Source organism: Lithobates pipiens, unplaced genomic scaffold (assembly GCF_037356315.1).
Source record: "Lithobates pipiens isolate NorthernLeopardFrog02 unplaced genomic scaffold, aLitPip1_a1.2 Scaffold_3, whole genome shotgun sequence".
Lineage (NCBI taxonomy): Eukaryota > Metazoa > Chordata > Amphibia > Anura > Ranidae > Lithobates > Lithobates pipiens.
Window position 1 is genome coordinate 80818795 of NW_027507790.1, and position 20732 is coordinate 80839526.

Below are 20732 nucleotides of genomic sequence, written 5' to 3' on the forward strand. Positions count from 1 at the left end.
ATGGCACAAAACCCCCACAAATGACCCCATTTTAGAAAGTAGACACCCCAAGCTATTTGCTGAGAGGCATGTTGAGTCCATGGAATATTTTATATTTTGCCACAAGTTGCGGGAAAATTACAAACTTTTTTTTTTTTTCACAAAGTTGTCACTAAATGATATATTGCTCACGCATGCCATGGGCATATGTGAAATGACACCCCAAAATAAATTCTGCTGCTTCTCCTGAGTACGGGGATACCACATATGTGGGACTTTTTGGGAGCCTAGCCGCGTACGGGGCCCCAAAAACCAAGCACCGCCTTCAGGCTTTCTAAGGGCGTTACAGTTTTGAAGGCCATAAAATGCCAAGATGGCACAAACCCCCCCCCCCAAATGACCCCATTTTAGAAAGTAGACACCCCTAAATTTAGGGGTACACTAGTGAGACTAGGTAATAAATGGCGGGTGCCCTGAAACTATAAAAAAATAACTAACCAACCAGCGTCACCTGTAACAGTTATATGGTGATCACTGGTGAAAGGGTTAACTAGGGGGCAATCAGGGGGCTTTATGCGGTAGTATATGGGGGTCCCTGGCGCTATAAAAAGCTGCGGCGAACCTAAATACCTACCTGCCTAACTAGCGTCACCTGTGACACTAATACAGCGATCAGAAAAACGATCGCTTATTAGGCTGGGTTCACACTGGAGCGATGCGGGAACGCCACGAATGCGCGGCGGGTTCCCGCATCGCATGCCTCCCGGCGGCAGTTCACACTGCCCTATGCGAACTGCTGGGAGTGTCAGTGAAATGTTAATGACACCCCCAGATCAGTTCGCATATCGCAGTGCGATCTGCAAACTTGGATCGCATGGTGTGAACACCCATGCGATCCGATTCTGCTGCGGACCAAAAAAAGGGTCCCGTGCGAGTTTGCGGCGGGTGCGGCGGGTGCGACACGAATTCAGCCATACTATCTGTATAGCTGAACTCGAATCGCACAGAGATCGGATGTGATTTGCACTGCAGTGCGGTGCGAATCACATCCGTTCTCATAAACCGCTGCAATGTGAACCCAGCCTTAGTGACACTGGCGACGGGGGGTGATCACGGGGTTAAACCTTTATTGGGGGGGTTAGGGGGGTACCTTAGAACTAAAGGGGGCTAACCCTAACTGCCCTAATAGTTATTAGTCACAAATGACACCTGCCGGGTGATCAGGGGGTTAAACCTTTATTAGGTAATAAATGGCGGGTGCCCTGAAACTATAAAAAAATAACTAACCAACCAGCGTCACCTGTAACAGTTATATGGTGATCACTGGTGAAAGGGTTAACTAGGGGGCAATCAGGGGGCTTTATGCGGTAGTATATGGGGGTCCCTAGCGCTATAAAAAGCTGCGGCGAACCTAAATACCTACCTGCCTAACTAGCGTCACCTGTGACACTAATACGGCGATCAGAAAAATGATCGCTTATTAGGCTGGGTTCACACTGGAGCGATGCGGAAACGCCGCGAATCCGCGGCGGGTTCCCGCATCGCATGCCTCCCGGCGGCAGTTCACACTGCCCTATGCGAACTGCTGGGAGTGTCAGTGAAATGTTACTGACACCCCCAGATCAGTTCGCATATCGCAGTGCGATCTGCAAACTCGGATCGCATGGTGTGAACACCCATGCGATCCGATTCTGCTGCGGGCCAAAAAAAGGGTCCCGTGCGAATTTGCGGCGGGTGCGGCGGGTGTGGCGGGTGCGGCGAATGGCTGAACTCGAATCGCACAGAGATCGGATGTGATTTGCACTGCAGTGCGGTGCGAATCACATTCGTTCTCATAAACCGCTGCAATGTGAACCCAGCCTTAGTGACACTGGCGACGGGGGGTGATCACGGGGTTAAACCTTTATTGGGGGGGTTAGGGGGGTACATTAGAACTAAAGGGGGCTAACCCTAACTGCCCTAACAGTTATTACAGTCACAAATGACACCAATGCAAAAAAAAAAAAAAAAAAAAAAAAATGACATTGGTGTCACTGTGACTGGGGGGCAGGGGTAATTGGGGGGGTGATCGGGGGGTAAAGGGGGGGTGTGAGTGTGCCTGGCATGTTCTACTGTGTGTGGGATGTGTTGGTGCAACTCACTGATCCGCTCTCCTCCGTGTCGGAACGAAAAATACCGACACGGAGGAGAGAATACATCACTTCCTCTCCTGTGTTTACATTACAGGAGAGGAAGTGATGTCACCGGGGATTTCCATTCGTCGGGAGCGATCGCGAGGGGGTGGCCATGAATGAATGGCCGTCCCCTCGTCCGGGATCGCTCCCGAACGAAAACCGACCGCCGCAGGCACCGGGCGGGGGCCCGATCGGGCCCCCGACCCGCGGGAGGCAAATCACGTACATCTACGTGCTTATGCCTGCCCGTGCCATTCTGATGACGTACATCGGCGTTAGGCGGTCGGCAAGTGGTTAAGAGCTATGGGTGACCTAGACCATCTCTATATAGAGCAGCATTTTTTTTTTCAGTTCCTCAGAGAGTTCTTTGCCATGAGGTGCCATGTTGAACATCCAGTGACCAGTATGAGAGAGTGAGAGTGATAACACCAAATTTATCACACCTGCTCCCCATTCACACTTGAGACCTTGTAACACTAACAAGTCACATGACACCAGGGAGGGAAAATGGCTAATTGGGACCAATTTGGACATTTTTACTTAGGAGTGTACTCACTTTTATTGCCAGCGGTTTATACATTATTGGCTGTGTGTTGAGTTATTTTGAGGGGAGAGCAAATTTACACTGTTATACAAGCTGTACACTCACCACTTTACATTGTAGCAAAGTGTAATTTCTTCAGTGTTGTCACATGAAATTATATAATAAAGTATTTACAAAAATGTGAGGGGGTGTACACACTTTTGTGAGATACTCTAATATATATATATATATATATATATATATATGTATGTGTATATATATATATATATATATATATATATATATATATATATATATATCTATATTATATATATATCTATATTATATATATATCTATATATTATATAATTATATATATATATATATATATATACACATGCACACACACGCACACAGATACATACACACACACACATACATATACAGTATATGTGCAATGAGGCCAACATTAGCGCCCTGTACAAAGCACATGCAGACAGCTGGCAGCATCAGTTGAAAACCACACCAAAGCACAGTACTGATGCTGCTATGAAGGATGCACCTTGAGATCAAGATACAAAAATTTCTAAATACTAAATAGTAGGCTAGAAGAGAATGGTCCTTTGTACTCTGTAAAGCATTGTGTATTATGGTGCCATGAAATAAATATAAAGTGACACTGAACAATATCCTTATTCTCCAAATAAAATTCATATGCATCCAAAGTCAAAAGTTTTTGCTTTGGATAAAGCGGTGAGGGATTTGAACAGTTTTTATTGCTGTCTGTGCCCCCGTTAAAGCAGAGTTCCACTTCAAGTGGAACTTCCACTTATCCATCTCCTCCCCCCCTCCTGTGCCACATTTGGCACCTTTCAAGGAGGGAAAGGTACCTGTTTTTGACAGGTACCGTTACCCACTTCTGGGAGACAGGGCCGTGGCTCCTTCTCTCGGTAGTTCGGCCCCCTCCTCCTTTCTCCACCGCTGGACCAATTAGAAAGTGCAGCATGCCTTGTGCATGCACAGTAGGGAACCAGCTGTGAAGCCGGGTTCGCTTACCAGGAATGGCGGTGGCGTCACCGACAGCTGATCTGAAGATCGACTGGAGCGCCAAAATCACAGGCTTCTTGGACAGGTAAGTCTCCATATATTAATAGTCAGCAGCAGTCTTTGTAGCTGCTGACTTTCATGGTGGGGCTGGAGCTCCCCTTTAAGGGAATTCACCCTCTCTATGTGTCTTGTTTACCATTATCATTTAAAGTAACAAAAAATCCCAAATTTTGGGTTGTCCCCAGAAAAATAATAGAGAGGAAATCTTCCAATGGAGACACCAATTCTGGTGACCTGGGAGTCCCCAGGGGATTCCCTCAATTTGCAGGGATTTCCCCTCACTTCCTGTTTGGCTATGGGACAGGAAGGGAAGGGAAATCTCTGCAATGGGACAAAGATGGCGAATAAAAAGTTATAGCCCTCCCTCTATCCAAAAAGGAAAAAAAAATGTTTTGCAACTAGTTCTACTTTAACTGCTTCCCAACCAGCCACCACAGTTATACTGCTGCAGGTCGGCTCCCCTAGGCGAGCCGTCGTAGCTGTAGGTCAGGCGCTTTAAGACCACTAGGGTCCGAGCGCTCGCCGGCGGAGCGACGACTGAGCTGATGCGCGTGCCCGGCAGTTGAGATATCTGCCGGGCACCCGCGATCACTCCAGATAGGGACAGAACCGAGGACAGTCAATGTAAATAGACAAATCTCTGTTATGTCAGGGGTGAGGAGACTAATCAGTTGTTCCTAATGCTTAGGAGCAACAATCGCTCTCCTCCCCCTGGCAGTCTTATCCCCCCACAGTTAGAAATGCCCCCTAAGACACGTATTTAACCCCTTGATCACCCCCTAGTGTTGACCCCTTTCCCTGCCAATGACATTTTATAGTAATCAGTGACAATTTTTTTTAGCTCTGATCGCTGTATAAATGCCAAAAAAAGTGTCAAAAGTGCCTGATCTGTCCACCGCATTCACGATAAAAATTGCAGATCACTGCCATTACTAGTAAAAAAAAAAAAAAAAATGCTATAAATCTATTCCCTATTTTGAAGACGCTATAACTTTTGCGCAAACCAATCAATATACGCTTATGATTTTTTTTTACCAAAAATATGTAGAAGAATACACATTGGCCTAAACTGAGGAAGAAATGTTTTGTTTTGTTTTTAAATCGGGGGATATTTATTATAGAAAAAAATATTGTTTTTTCTTTTTTTTAATTGTCGCTCTTTTTTTGTTTATAGCGCAAAAAATAAAAATCACAAATGTGATCAAATACCACCAAAAGAAATCTCTATTTGTGGGAAAAAAAGGAAGTCAATTTTGTTTTTGTACAATGCGGCACAACCGCGCAATTGTCAGTTAAAGCGACACAGTGCCGTATTGCAAAAAATGTCCTGGTCATTAGGGGGGCAAATCTTCGGGGGCTTAAGCTGTTAAAGCCTAAACATTTTTCTACCTTAATGCATTCCTTGCATTAAAGTAAACATTTTTTTTTTTAGTAGTAGTATCTCCCCCCATAATTACTTGAGCCCAATCTCAATCCAGCAAAGTGCACGAGAGCAGCGGCTCCCTCCCCTCTCTCCCTCCTAACCTAGGGTGCGCTCCTGATTTAATCAGATTGTTGTCATTTGATTGGATTTACATTTGCTTAAAGTGATTCTAAATAGGTAAATAAAATAAATACATAAATAAAAAAACACACACACACGTTATACTTACCTGCTCTGTGCAGCCCCCATCCTCTTCTGGCTCAGAGCCTGGGCCCCCCTCCTCCCTCCACTGAGCGCGCCCATAGCAATTAGATGGCTCTGGAGGCACTTGTGTGTGCATGCTCCATAACCAGCTCTCCGTGCCCATTGACGCACAGAGCGCAGCCTGTCCCTGCCCTCTGCCTCACTGGCTGCTTGCAGAAGGATTTTACCTTAATGCATAGATTGCATTCAGATTAAAAAAAAAAAACACTTGTACCTTTAGAACCACTTTAATTTAAAAGGCAGAAATAGATTGCCACTAGGCTAATGGTTATTTTATTGCAACGACAACTGAACTGGAAAGACCATAAAGATGTGTGGTATCTGGCAAATTTCAATGGATCTATAAGCATGGAAAAAAAGTTCAGATACGGAACAAAGACAACCTATAGCTCTCCAGCTGACGCTAAACCCCACCTCTGTATGATATCTACACATACAGGGACCTGTAGTTTCACAACAATTGAGCCACATACAGCCCGATCTTTCTACAGAACTAAAGCCTGTACACCCAAGCACTATGTGTCCATGACAGATAACTTTGTCTTGAGATACCGCACTATACAGGTTGGAACATTAGTGTAATCAAATTGGGTGCATTAATTGATTGCATGACATTTGGGGTATTTAATTGTCGCAGTCTCGGAGGTGGCTCTGATGTAATTATACGAGGCGTCTTTACAGCAAACTTGCTAGATAGAGAAGCTGCTTGCAGGACGCAGTCTGGGATCAATATACTAATTTACTAGGCTAGAATATGCTCCTAATCAGCTACTGCACTCCAGCAACCAGAGTCTCTCAATCAGCTGCTGTCATCTGGCTTGCACTATTCACGCTGATCTACAAGGCAGATGTAGATTTCTAGATCTACAAATTCACACGCAACAATCCAGTATGGGAAAGGACAATCTAGAAATTATCCCATAATTAACTTTCGTTTTTTTTTGTTTTGTTTTTCACCCAGCAAAGAAACTGTACTTTGGTCTTCAGATATATTTATTTTGTCCGATTTTCCAAGGCTTTGCAGCTAAAGAGCAGTAAAGGATGCAGCCAAACATGAAATGTCATTGCATCCTCAAAGAAAGTGTCAGCCTTTCCTGAGTAGGAAACCATAACCCACTTACCCAGCGCCATGGGAATTATCTGACCGGGAAAAGCTGTCAGGAGTTACTGCAGACAGTATTAAGTCCCATACACACTATCAGATTTTCTGATGATTTTTTTTCTTTCAGATTTCCCAAAACCATGTAGTGCAAGGGCCTCACTGATTGCATACACGTTGAAACTCCTAAGGTTTGACCTCATATTACATGATTTTGATAAATCTGAAAGAAAAAATCTGCAGAAAATCTAATAGTGTGTATGGGGCTTTAGGTCTACAATATCCAAAACCCAATATGTTACTACTGCATGATTTCTGTCACTAGATCTCCTTTTTTTAAAGCATTTAATGAGCGATGACATAATTCATCTTTGGATTCTGGACATTTCCACTGCTGAAAATCTGCAGGTAACAGAGGGGTGAGGCCGCGTACACACGGGCGGACTGTTCGCCCAACCTTGTCCGCTGAACAGTGTTTGGGCGGACAGTCCGCCCGTGTGTGGGCTTTCAGCGGACAGTTTCAGCGGACAGTTGGACGGACAAAGTCTTTCGGAAATTCCGAAAAACTGTCCGCTGAAACTGTGTTTGAGCGAACAGTCCGCCCGTGTGTAGGCTACTTTCGAAATGAGCAAACTGTTCCCGCTCGGAAAGTCCGCCCATTTCGAGCGCGTGTACAGGTAGGCGGGGCCCGCGAAGGAGACGTCGCGGGCTCCGCCGCCTGGAATGGGCTTAAAGGGGAACCCCAACGCCGAAAAAAATCGGCGTGGGGGTTCCCCCAAAGTCCACACCAGACCCTTGTCCGAGCACGCTACCCGGCCGGCCAGGAAAGGGGGGCGAGCGAGCGCGCCCCCCCTCCTGAGCCGTACCAGGCCGCGTGCCCTCAACATGGGGGGTGCTTTGGGGAAGGGGGGGCCGCGCGGCCCCCCCACCCCAAAGCACCTTGTCCCCATGTTGATGAGGACAAGGGCCTCTTCCCGACAACCCTGGCCGTTGGTTGTCGGGGTCTGCGGGCGGGGGGCTTATCGGAATCCGGGAGCCCCCTTTAATAAGGGGGCCCCCGGATACCGGCCCCCCACCCTATGTGAATGAGTATGGGGTACAATGTACCCCTACCCATTCACCTGTGAAATAAAGTACAAAAAAAAACACAACACAGGGAAAAAATATTTTATTGCACAGCTCCGGGGGTCTTCCGTCTTCGGGGGTCTTCTCGCCGGACTCCTCCGCTATCTGTGTGTAGCTCTTTTGCTAGCGGAGGAGTCCGGCTTTCTTCCTCCCCGCCGCCGGCCTCTTCTCCCGACTTCGGGGGTCTTGTCCCCCTCTTCGGTTCTTCTGCCGGGCCACCGCGCCTTCTTGTAGCTCTTTTGCAGGCGGTGGCCCGGTCTTCTGTCGCCGCCGCCTTCCGTTCTTCTGTCGCCGCCTTCGGTTCTTCTGCCGGGCCACCGCAGAAGCACCCCCCCATGTTGAGGGCACGCGGCCTGGTACGGCTCAGGAGGGGGGGGCGCGTTCGCTCGCCCCCCTTTCCTGGCCGGCCGGGTAGCGTGCTCGGACAAGGGTCTGGTGTGGACTTTGGGGGAACCCCCACGCGGATTTTTTTCGGCGTTGGGGTTCCCCTTTAAGCCCATTCCAGGCGGCGGAGCCCGCGACGTCTCCTTCGCGGGCCCCGCCTACCTGTACACGCGCTCGAAATGGGCGGATTTGCCTCCTCCTTACGTGGGCGAGTCCGTTCATTTCAAAAGTTGAGCGAACTGTTTGGCAAACAGTTCGCTGAAACAGTCCGCTCGTGTGTGGGCAAGTCCGCTCATGCAAATTTTGAGCGGACTGTTTGCCGAAACTGTTTGACGAACAAGGTTGGGCAAACAGTCCGCGCGTGTGTACGCGGCCTAAGTAATGAAACACATCAACTTAACACTACTGCTTAGAAAAGTCATACACAATCTTGGTCAGCCAGTCTCCTAAAATGCAACACTAGGACCAATTGTGGGATTTCATTGCCTCTGAATGTATTTTAACCAATAGCTGGATTCTCCTACTCTGTAAATGGTAAAAGAAAAGAAAAAGCATCTATTTCTCAGTCTATGGGCAACGCACACTGCAAGACTACAGCCAGAAACCATGCAGGGTTAGATTCGTTTAGTCAGATGCACTGATGAAAAACACACAGAAACTAGAGGTGCACCGAATGGAGATTTTGGTGCCGAAACCGAAAATGAAGGATGCACTAGGTCGAAAACCGAAACCGAAAATGAAGGATGCACTAGGCCGAAAACCGAAACTGAAAATGAAGGCTGCACTAGGCCGAAAACCGAAACTGAAAATGAAGGATGCACTAGGCTGAAAACCGAAACCGAAAATGAAGGATGCACTAGGCCGAAAACCGAAAATGAAGGATGCACTAGGCCGAAAACCGAAACTGAAAATGAAGGATGCACTAGGCCGAAAACCGAAAATTAAGGATGTACTAGGCCTAAAACCGAAACCGAAACCGAAAATGAAGGATGCACTAGGCCTAAAACCGAAAATTTAAATGAAGAATGCACTAGGCCGAAAACCGAAACCAAAAATGAAGGATGCACTAGGCCGAAAACCGAAACCGAAAATGAAGGATGCACTAGGCTGAAAACCGAAACCGAAAATGAAGGATGCACTAGGCCGAAAACCAAAACTGAAAATGAAGGATGCACTAGGCCGAAAACCGAAACTGAAAATGAAGGATGCACTAGGCCGAAAACCGAAACCAAAAATGAAGGATGCACTAGGCCGAAAACCGAAACCGAAAATGAAGGATGCACTAGGCTGAAAACCGAAACCGAAAATGAAGGATGCACTAGGCCGAAAACCGAAACTGAAAATGAAGGATGCACTAGGCCGAAAACCGAAACTGAAAATTAAGGATGCACTAGGCCGAAAGCCGAAACTGAAAATGAAGGATGCACTAGGCCGAAAACCGAAACCGAAAAATGCACTAGGTCGAAAACCGAAACCAATACCGAAAATTAAAATTTTTGGCACCTTTAGTGCAAAAAAGGTCAAGAAATTGCATTCTGCAGTCTCTTACCATCATGTATCATGTCTGCAATCTCTTACTTAAACATACTGCTAAAAGTATTAGCAAAATTTCCATTCAGTGCACCTCTAGCAGACATGAAACAAGAGATCAATGCAGCCTCACCAGTGCCCATCACATGCAGCCTCACCAGTGCCCATCACATGCAGCCTGCCTGCGCCTAGCAGCCTCACCAGTGCCCGTCATATGCAGCCTTGCCAGTGCCCATCATTTTGCAGCCTCACCAGTGCCCGTCATATGTAGCCTGCCAGTGCCCATCATATGCAGCCTGCCAGTGCCCAGCAGCCCCACCAGTGCCTGTCATATGCAACCTGCCAATGCCCATCATATGCAGCATGCCGGTGCCCGGCAGCCTCACCACTGCCGTCATATGCAGCCCACCAGTGCCCTTCATATGCAGCTTGCCAGTGCCCAGCAGCCCCACCAGATGCAGCTTGCCAGTGCCCATCATATGCAGCCTGACTATTCCCGCATCAACGGCGTTCTCTGTGTGTCACAGAGCTTTATTTGAATTACCCGGGCCGCAGTAACAATGTCCTGCCACCTGTAATCACGGCACACTGATTCACTGTCCCACCATTGGATCAGTGTGCTGTCTATCACAGGAGGCAGGATATTGTTACTGCTACCAGGCAATTCAGCTCCATGACACAAGGTGATCGTGGCGAGGGGAGAAGGAGAGATTGGAGGACTCGGCGTGCCAGGATGCCACTACGCCAATGAGCGGGACCCAGGGCTAGCCACGCCCCCTTTCGGTATCGGCTATTTTTTTAATTTGGTCGAATAAAAAAAAATTTCGGCCGATAATTTTCGGCAGCCTCAAACAGAAACCAAATGTTGAAGCATTGCAGATACTTCTCAGAACTGTATTCTATAAAGGTCTCATGCACACTGGTTTATTGTAAACGCTCTTTCTCCGGACAGGAAAAATCAGCATTAAAAACTCACCTAAGCTGGGTTTTTCAAGCCAGGTTAGGCTGGTTTAGCAGCCTTTGGTGTTTGGCCATTTATTTATTTCATCAGCCAAAATATTAATGTATTATAAATGCTGAAGTGCCAAAAATGCCGCAGGACAATTCGTTCTTTAACAGGTCAAAACATATCACCAGCATTTCCAAGATCTTGTGATCGTTCTTCTGGCTGCTGTAAAAATGAATGTTATCAGGATCTCGGGGCTCCCCCAACAAGGTGTTCGGTCTGGCGGTTTTCATTCAGCCATTAGGCACACAAAATGAGGTAAAGGAGGAATTCTCCCCACTGGGACATTGTATTCTGTCAGAATACACTGATCAGCGGCTCAGTTGATTGGCTGCAGCCTCTCATTGGGGAAAATTTTCCAGTGTGTGGGACTGCCACACACTGATCAAAATTCGGATTGCCCCTGCAGAACTGGCTAAATTTTGATCAATATATGGCCAGCTTAAAACAGAAAATTGATCTTAACATAAATGAGCTTTTACTTTACAGCCATATACTATATCACAACCAATGTCATATGAAGGATTATTGGTGACAAACTGAGCAAGTTTTTGTTACTCTACTTTTAATATTATTTTAATTGACTCTGCTAACATTCTCCAAAGTACAGTGCAAGACCAACCAACAGGGTGGATAAAAATCGTGATTTAAAAAATAAAAAATAAAATCCGATTTTTTTTATTTAAATCCGATTTTTTGATTTTGATCAAATTTATTTTAATAAAATGCTTTTGGAGTAAAAGTCTATCTAAAATAGCTTTCTATTTAAGATACATTAATAATTTAGTTTATTTAGCATGACATGGAGCTTAGTTATGTAGCATGAGGCTGTATATTCTGCAATATTTACATTTTTGGTAAACTCGTTCAATGAATCCAAGCTCTGAAAACTGAGACAACATGCACTGTGTTGATGCATTCACACAATTTCACAGTAACCCTGAGAAAAAACAAAGTTCAGGAATATTTCTTCATTCCATTGTTTTGCAAATCTATGTACACTACAAACTGTATGAATTGAATTGGTTCTGATATCGCTGTTTTACTAACCTGACAGCTTATTATTCTAAATAGGAAACCTTCATTGTGTTTGCAAATATTAAAGACTCTAACTACCAGCAAGAATAAGTCCTTGCATTTAAAGAGCACCTGTCATTTCAGATCCATCATGGCAGTGCCTATTATGCCCCTTTCACACTGAGGCGTTTTTCAGGCGCTACAGCGCTAAAAAATAGCGCCTGAAAAAATCAGGCCCCTTTCACTCTAGAGCGGTAGAACGCTAGAGCGGTGCGCTAGCAGGAGGGTAAAAAAAAGCTGTATCTTTGGAGCAGTGTATTCACTGCTTCTAAACCGCTCCTACCCATTGAAATCAATGGGGCAGCGCGGCTAAACCACCAGCAAAACGGTTTTAACCCTTTCACGGCTGCCGAATACCACTGCTAAAAAGACGGCAAAGCGTCGCTAAAAATAGCGCTGCTTTACCACCGACGCTGCTCCCGCCCCAGTGTGAAAGGGGCCTTAGCGCCCATCCCCTCACCTGCTGCAGCCTCGTCCCTCACCTGGTTGTGTCACTGTCGCATTACCAGCTGTCCCAGTCAAGTGAATAGGACTGTCAGGGAGTCAACAATGGGTCAGAGGAGGAGCCCCTTTGAGACAGAAATGACAGTTTCTCTAAAAATTATGATTTAAATCAAACCTTTTTACTAGTGATTTAAATTGTGATTTAAAGCAAATCCACCCTGCCAACCAACACAAGAAAAGAGAACCAAAAAAATATTTAATAACAGCAGGATGATGGACAGAAGAGTCCTTTCATTGTCAATGTTCTGGCCCATAGGTGGTGGACCTCTGCTCAGGTGAAATAAATGTAATAGTTAAGCATGGTCTTGTGCTATGGTCAAGGAACATGACAAGTGTACTAAGACATCCAGCTTAAACAGACCCAACAGTGGTTTCTACTGCCCGCCAAGCATTACATTCAATTTGGGCTCGCAGTGCTAGGGGTTTAATGTATGTTCTCCCATAGATTACAAAAGCTGGTTCTGGTGGGTCAATGCCAATGAACAAAGTGGTCAAAGAACATATGTTTGTGGGAAAGCATTGGGCTGTAAGCTCCACTGGAGCAAAGAGCTCTGTCTACTATGTAGGGCACTGTAGAATGTCAACAATAAATAAATAGGTAATAAAATAAATACCGATCCAAAATCCATAAATGCAGCTAGTGTTATCTATTTCACTTTTGCGATGTCTAAAGGCACAACAACATTGTTTACCTGCTCCCAGTATGAACTAGCATGGCTCTTGAAGTCTACATTATAGAAAATACACAAAATTAAATAAAATATACATAACCATAAAGAAATAAAGCCATTAAAAAAAAAAAACAAACACTGATGTTAAATATTGATTATCCTCTATAGACACAATTGTATCCCAGATATTTATAAACTATAACTGCCATTCAATTAATTACAGATTAAATCCCAAGGAGCACAGTGCCTGGAAGCTGCAAAGCATGACTCTATAGACCTACATGAAGGAGTACCTGGTCCTACTTTACGTTGCTTGATGGAAAAGTAAGAAGCAAAATGCCATACTTACAATAGAGCAGCGTACTCTGCACAGAAGCCAGCTAAGGCAGGAGGGGCTATGTCGTAGAAGAGTATACACCTATGTCATCTAATAACCTGGGCACCTGTGTCAACAGCAGCCATCTCACCGCCGTCCAGCTCGACAATGCGAGGTGCGCAGAGCCACAGCTTTATAGATAATTTACAGCAAGGAAACAAAGGTACACGTGAATAATTCAGCAGGCAATTAGAGCAAACGCATCAACAAAACCCTTTAAAAGCCAATCGAAAGTATAATTAGAGGTTTCAGCTTTAAAACCTCTGTTCGCTTTTTCCGCTGCAATTGTGCGCGGAGCGCTACTGGACATACAGGCAACACGGATCTATCAGAACAGTGGAGGGAGTGGCACAGGCATCAAATGATGTACTTAAGCACAAGTGTTGACAACACTGTACGAATCAAATGCTGAGCTGTTCCTGCACACAAGCACCGACATCCTTTACTTGACGAGACGACACAGCGACCTAAGATAATCACAAACAATATTGGGACATAACGGGCACAAAGCCCTTACATAAAGTTGAATGCTAGGCAGATAAGAAATACACATATTAACCACTTAAGGTCCACCCTATAGCAGTTTTACTACTAAAGGGTGGCACCTCTGCACCGGATCACGTATATATACACACATGTGATCCTACTCTTCTGGGTAGGGGGTGCACGCGCGCTGTCGCCAGCTCTCTCCAGCTGTGTTTACACACAGCAGGAGCCAATCGGCGGGTCCCGGGAACTCAAAGTCTGCCGACATCCACGATCATCAGGCAGAGAGACAGAACGCCGATCTGCCTATGTAAACAAGGTAAATTGCCGTTCTGACAGAAGGGAAGGGATGGACTTTGTTTTCCTGCAAAGCAGGGAATACATTTTATCTCTTCCCCTAGTAAAAGCACCTCCCACACTTCACAAACACTAGTTAGGCACACAGTTAACCCTTTGATCACCCCTGATGTTAACCCCTTCCCAGGCAGTATCATTACATAGTTACATAGAAGGTGAGGTTAAAACAAGACACAAGTCCATCAAGTCCAACCTATGCGTGTGATAATATGTCAGTATTACATTATATATCCCTGTATGTTGTGGTCGTTCGGGGTGCTTATCTAATAGTTTCTTGAAACTATCAATGCCCCTCACTGAGACCATGGTCTGTGGAAGGGAATTCCACATCCTTGCCGCTCTTACAGTAAAGAACTCTCTACGTAGTTTAAGGTTAAACCTCTTTTCTTCTAATTTTAATGAGTGGCCACTAGTCTTGTTAAATTCCCTTTTGTAGTACAGTGACGGTGCTTTTTTTTTTCTTTTTTTTTTTCTTTTTTTTTTAGCACCGATCACTGTATTATAGTGTCACTGGTCCCCAAAAAGTGTCAGTTACTGTCAGAATATCCACTGCAATATCGCAGTCCCGCTATATTCCGCTAACTAGTAAACTAGTTACTAGTAAAAAAAAAAAATGTTTTAAATCCCATAGTTTGTAGACGCTATAATGTTTGCGCAAACCAATCAATGTACGCTTATTGGGATTTAACTAAAAATATGTAGCAGATAACATATTGCCCTAAATTTATGAAGAAATTTGATTTTTTCCAAATTTTTTATTGGATAAGTTATATAGTAGAAAGTAAAAAATACTGTTTTTTTTTTCAAAATTGTTGGCTTTTTTTGTTTATAGTGCAAAAAATAAATAAATAATAAAAAAAAAAAACCCAGAGGTGATCAAATACCACCAAAAGAAAGTTCTATTTGTGGGGGGAAAAAAAGGATACATTTTACTTATGTACAGCGTTGTACGACTGCGCAACTGTTAAAGTAACGCAGTGCCGTATCGCAAAAAATAACCTGGTCATAAAGGGGGGTAGATCTTCTGGAGGTCAAGTGGTTAATGCAGCTCTGTAATTTAAATGCATCAATAAATGTGTTTTTAAAAATCAGTGTAAGTACCTGAATATGACCTAGTATCAGCCTCTTGCATTCCCTGTATAGCAGGGCTGAAGTGTAAGAAAGAAGCCACACAAGGAGCTAATCAATTTGTGAGGTGATAAAAAAGCATGCTAGTAGGAGGAGAGAGCAGACTGACAGACAGATGAGCTCACCACTGCACTGCTTCTCCTTTCACTGTGCAGTCACAGGCTGGGGGAGGTTCAAAGACAACCTAGGCTCAGAGTACGATGCTGGGCATCAGACTAAGGACATCTAGTGGCAGATAAAGGTACTGCAGGGGAAATCTCTAGCTTGAATGTGAATATTGTTCAAGTCTACTGAAAAATTAGAGTAAGATTTAAAACATCAGCTAGCTACAGAAATCAGATGTTACTCAATTGCCCTCATCCCTGTGTATCAATTAGGGTGGAGCAAGCAGTCACTGTGATAGGTAGTGAGGGCAATTTTATACAAAAATGACACTCATAAACAAAAAAAGTTTTAGTAGCGTAGAGAAACCCATGTCAGGCTCCTATTGCTGCAATATGAACTTTCCCCTCACTTCCTGTTCCAGTGACACCATATATGTGACAATATGGTGCAAAAGCAGAAGTCAGAGAAATTCCTTAAGTAGAAACACAGACAGCAACAAAATCCTGGGAGAGATTCTAAGCCTAGAACTAGAAATATCAGCTGGCTATAGCCAATTAACATGTATACCCTTTTCCCCCTCCAATGGGAGAGGCGCTACTGCAAACAAATCCCACTTTGAGGAAATGATCCCCAATTCTGTCATTCAATAAACAAAAACAGCAAAATTCAAACCTTAATTTTCTTTGTGTCTCTGTTCACCCTGTACACTATATAATGTCTAATGAGAGCACAGCTTACCTGGAACATCATTGCAATGTATCATTGGAGCGGACAATTCCTTAAAGTAAAACGAAACCCTTCTATTTTTTACAGCCATTTGTTTAGATATGCAGTTGCCATGGTACGGCAGATGTGACCAACTATGACATCAGCCATTTGAGGGCTTGAAAGCTCTGTTGAGAGCCAACATAAGCACACTGATAACTATGGTTTTTATAACCAGAGGCATGCCTTAAATGTAACCGTTTTAGCAAATTGGCGCATTTTCTTCCACTTTATTGGGTCACACCTACTCATGACATGCCAATGAGGTGTGGGCATGCATGTGAAAGACTGGTACAGGCAGATATAGCCACTAAATTCTAATGAAACCAGGTACCTTTTCAGGAATGAATATTCTTTTGCAGTTACTTTTAAAGTAAAATGTTCTGTGCAAAGTTTAAGCCACTCGTAAGAGCCGACAAGATATAATCTTGCATTGGGATGACTACACTATAGAGATGAAAAGTGAAATCTGTCACTCTTACACTTGACCTCCAGAAGATTTCACCCTCTCATGACCAGAGTATTGTTTTGCTATTTGGCACTGAGCTACTTTAACTGCCAATTGTGCGTTCATGCAACACTGTACGCAAATTAAATTTGTCATTTTTTTTTCACACAAAATGAAGCTCTCTTTTTCTTCTTCTTTTCTATTTTTCTTTTTTGCGATATAAACGAAAAAGGATGGAAATTTTTTTTTAAAAAAAAACAATCTTTTTCCTTTTCTGCTATAAATCATGTCCAATAAAAATTAAAATCACATTTATTCATAAATTTAGGCCAATACGTATTATGCTACATGTCCTTGGTAAAAAAATAAAATAAATAATAAGTGTATATTATGTGGTTTGCATGAAAGTTATAGCATCTGATATAGATACTGGAATTTTTATTTTATTTTATACTAGGAATGGCGGTGATCAGTGACTTATAGTTGGACTGTGATACTATAGCGGGAAATCTAACACTAGCTGACGCTGGCTGGGGGGGTTACACTAGCTGACATCACTAGTGACATTAATACAATGATCAGTGGTAATACTATACTGGCTGTACATGACACTGGCTGGGAAGGGGTTAACATATAGGAGTGATCAAGGGGTTAAATATGTGCCCAACAATGTGTAATGTGTGCGTTATGTGGCGCTTTAATGGCTAGATCTCACTGTTTTTTTTCTCTGCTTTGCAGGGAATAAAAAAATAGCAAGATCGCCTGTCACTACTCAGAGCTTTGTGTTGTTTACATCCCAGAGCTCCCTTCTCTGAATGTCAGAGCCTATCAGTGGCTTCCGGCGCTTAGTCACTGGCCAGCACCTGCTGATTGACTTGTGCTGTGACTAACCATAGCACAGCTGGGGTGGCGGGCACAAGCCCCCTACCTGGAAGTGCTGGATCATGTCTCAGAGATGTCATCCAGCATAGCAATGCTGTTTTGCCACCGTACTTCTAAGTGAGGCGGTTGGCAAGCTTTTAAAGTGGTTAGGGTGGTTTGGTTGTAAAGTCAGAATAGTTTTTACCTTAATGCATTCCTTGCATCAAAGTAAAAAATGTCCCTGTAGTTGCATCATTCCCCACCCTCCTTATACTTGAGTCCAGACAGCAGCAACATTGGTCTCTCTTCCACTTTACAGGACTCAGTAAAAGCAGCAGGAGCCATTGGCTGATCAAATTCTGTGGGATGTGGGGAGCGGGGGGCAGGGGCTGGCTGAGCCTACAAGTGGGCCACTATAGGAAGCAGCTTCCGATGGTGGCACATGAAGAAGAAAAGGAGCCCAGAGCACCAGCAGGGGACCCCATATGAATAAGCACTACAGCTAGTGCAAAACGTCAGCAATTTTTCCTTGTTCGCTGTGTTTGTTGAGCTGTGATGTGATTTTCCAATAAAAGATAGTGGTCTTCTGAAGAGTGAGGCAGTCCAGAGCTTGTTTTTCGTCTGTCCAAAGCATATGCCTAGGGCAGTATAATGTTTAAAGCCCTGTCTGTAAGTTGTAATGTCAAGTGGTGGAAAATGTGGAGATCCCACCGGCGGCATTGACACTGGGGAGGCACCTGTGAGTACTGGAGGGCACATCTCACTAGAAATACAGATACTGAAGAATGAGCTGTATATGCTCAATTGAAGATCTCACTGGTGGCACAATTATTTGAGAGCGAGCTATGTATGCTGGATCACAGATCTTAACAGGGATGTGGACATGTAGGTTAAAGTGTTACTAAACCCCACAACAGTAAAAACAGTCTGTATATACATTAAAGAGGAAGTAAACCCTGATGAGTTTACTTCCTCTTTCATTCCCTGTAAAGGCAAAGCATAATGGACTACTATGCATCGCACGGGAGCCGAGACTCGCGACATTGCCGTCATCGACGATGCCCCGCTCAGTGCGCCTGCGCGCCGCTGTCTACGGCGCATGCGCCGTAGATAGCGGTGCCCGTCTTCGGGCAAATATCTCCTAAACCATATAGGTTTGGGAGATATTTCTTGGACCTACAGGTAAGCCTTAATATAGGCTTACCTGTAGGTCAAAGTGGTTTGTAAGGGTTTACAACCACTTTAAAGCATGCTTGTTATACTCACTGTGGGACCTAAAGAGTTAATCATCTGCATTGTGCAAAAAAAATGTTTGAGCCTGTCTTCTCTGTTCTTCCCCTTCTTCCATAGTCCCCAAACCATTTCCTAATAGAACAGCGGCTAGGGGACAAGCTGCATATGCTCAGTTTGATGTGTATTGCTAGAGAGTTGTTTTTGTTTTCCTGGGAGAGTGCATGTGATCAGCACAAGGCCAATCAGCACTGTCCAGACAGAGGGTCAGGGGTCCGACAGCCTTATAGGACAGTCAGAGCATAATGAAAACTCTGCCTCCTCCTACAAGCTTTAACCAGACACTGATAGAAGTCACAAGTCTGCTCTAACTGCTGATGAGAAAGGGTATTTAGCAGTTTAAATTTACTAAAATAATTGCAGTTCCATGTTCTGTGTACTGTGGGAGACCAGATATAGTAAATGCAGGATCCTGGGTTTAGTAACACTTTAAAGCTGTGTATAATTGAGTTCAAATCTCACTTGTGGTATAGATAATAGGGCGTGTGGATAGGGGAGGTGGACAAATCTCACTGGAGTCTACTTCTGCACGTAACTTAAAGAAGTCCATAAAACGTACCTTTGCTCCTTCGCCAGTGCCGTTTTTTGGCCATATTGTATTTTACTAGAGCTGCACGATTCTGGCCAAAATGAGAATCCCAATTTGTTTGCTTACAATAAAAAGATTGCGATTCTCTTGACGTTTTTTTTTTTTTATTCATTAAAGTAATTTTTTTCAAAAAAATTGCACTCAAAAGACCACTGTGCAAATACAGCATGACATAAAATATTGCAACAACCACCATTTTATTCTGTAGGGTGTCTACTAAAAAAAAATATATATATATAGATATATATATTATATAATGTTTGGGGGTTCTACATAATTTTCTAGCAAAAAAATAATAATATTATTTTACCTTGAAACCAACAAATGTCAGAAAAATGTTTAAGTGGTTAAACTTTTTTTCACTTACAAAGTCTATTCCATTGACAAAATTGTTACAATGTTTATACTTAAGTTCAACTGATAAAGAATGTTTTGATTCTTGGCAGACTGCACAGTTTTTCTCTTCCTTTCTTTTGAAGGCTGTGGCTTCAGAAGAGCAGAGAGAATTTTTTGCATAGCAAGAATCCTGAAACACTTTAGTTTAGATCGCAACAGGGAAACAATCGCGATAACGATTCTTGACGATTAATCGTGCAGCTCTACATTTTACAGAAAATTCCAGATTAAAAGGGAAAGGTAATTTTTAATAACATTCAATTACAATATGACTTGTGTCGCAATTGTATATGATAAATAAATTTTCTTTTTTTCCAATTTTTCCCCAAAAAGTGGAGTTACCCTTTAAATCAAAATTGTTCCCTGTACTACTTTACTGTACAAGAAAAAAGGACTGCAATATACCAGATTACCAATAGTAAGTTGATATTAGAAATTGTTCTAAGATCAAAAAATAAAATAAAAGTATGTAAAAGACAAGTAACAAAAATATTTTAGTATACACAGGTAATGGTATCCAGTGGTAAATACAGAAATACATACACTGTGATTAATGCTTGATGCAACCTCTCAATAAGAAATAGATTTTACCACCAAGGAAATGTAATTAAATAGAATAATTATGAAATGTTCCAAAAATAAACTCCACATGAATGACAAATAACAGGCTCTGCAGGAAGACTATCTGGAAATAGTACACCAAATAGCTGCAATCTGGTTACAGCACATGTCCGGCTGCACAGGCAAGATAGATCTAGAAGACCAGAAGAAACAGGAAAGGGATGTCAGTTCCCTGGCACTTCAGAGGACCGGCATGTGCTTCCATTATTAATTACCTGATGATCCCTTGGTCTTTAGGTGCAATAATTGTCTGCCGAAGTAACTGCCATAAAAGTTCCCGTCATCCTGTCCTCAACCTGTAGGAAACAGATGGATAGAGACACATCATTTCTACTCTGAAATCAAAAACATAATTATTTCATGCCATTAATCTCAGGGCTACTGTCGTTTATTCTAAAAATATATTTCAGATGAGATGGGAATGGATATAAACTGTCATTTCTA

At 43.5% G+C, this 20732-nt stretch overlaps 1 protein-coding gene across 19 annotated transcripts in view; it reads right to left on the bottom strand.

The window, feature by feature from the left end:
• The window catches only part of PITPNM2 (phosphatidylinositol transfer protein membrane associated 2), a 451974-nt gene that overhangs the window by 360401 nt on the left and 70841 nt on the right, over positions 1-20732 (bottom strand). For 18 of the 19 annotated variants that reach the window (XM_077461889.1, XM_077461887.1, XM_077461884.1 and 15 more), the window contains one exon: positions 20504-20584. The gene's annotated coding sequence lies outside the window, so the exon portion shown is untranslated. Of the gene's footprint in view, positions 1-13215; positions 13238-20503; positions 20585-20732 lie in introns of those variants that run through there. The other variant, XM_077461883.1, reaches the window with a different exon arrangement.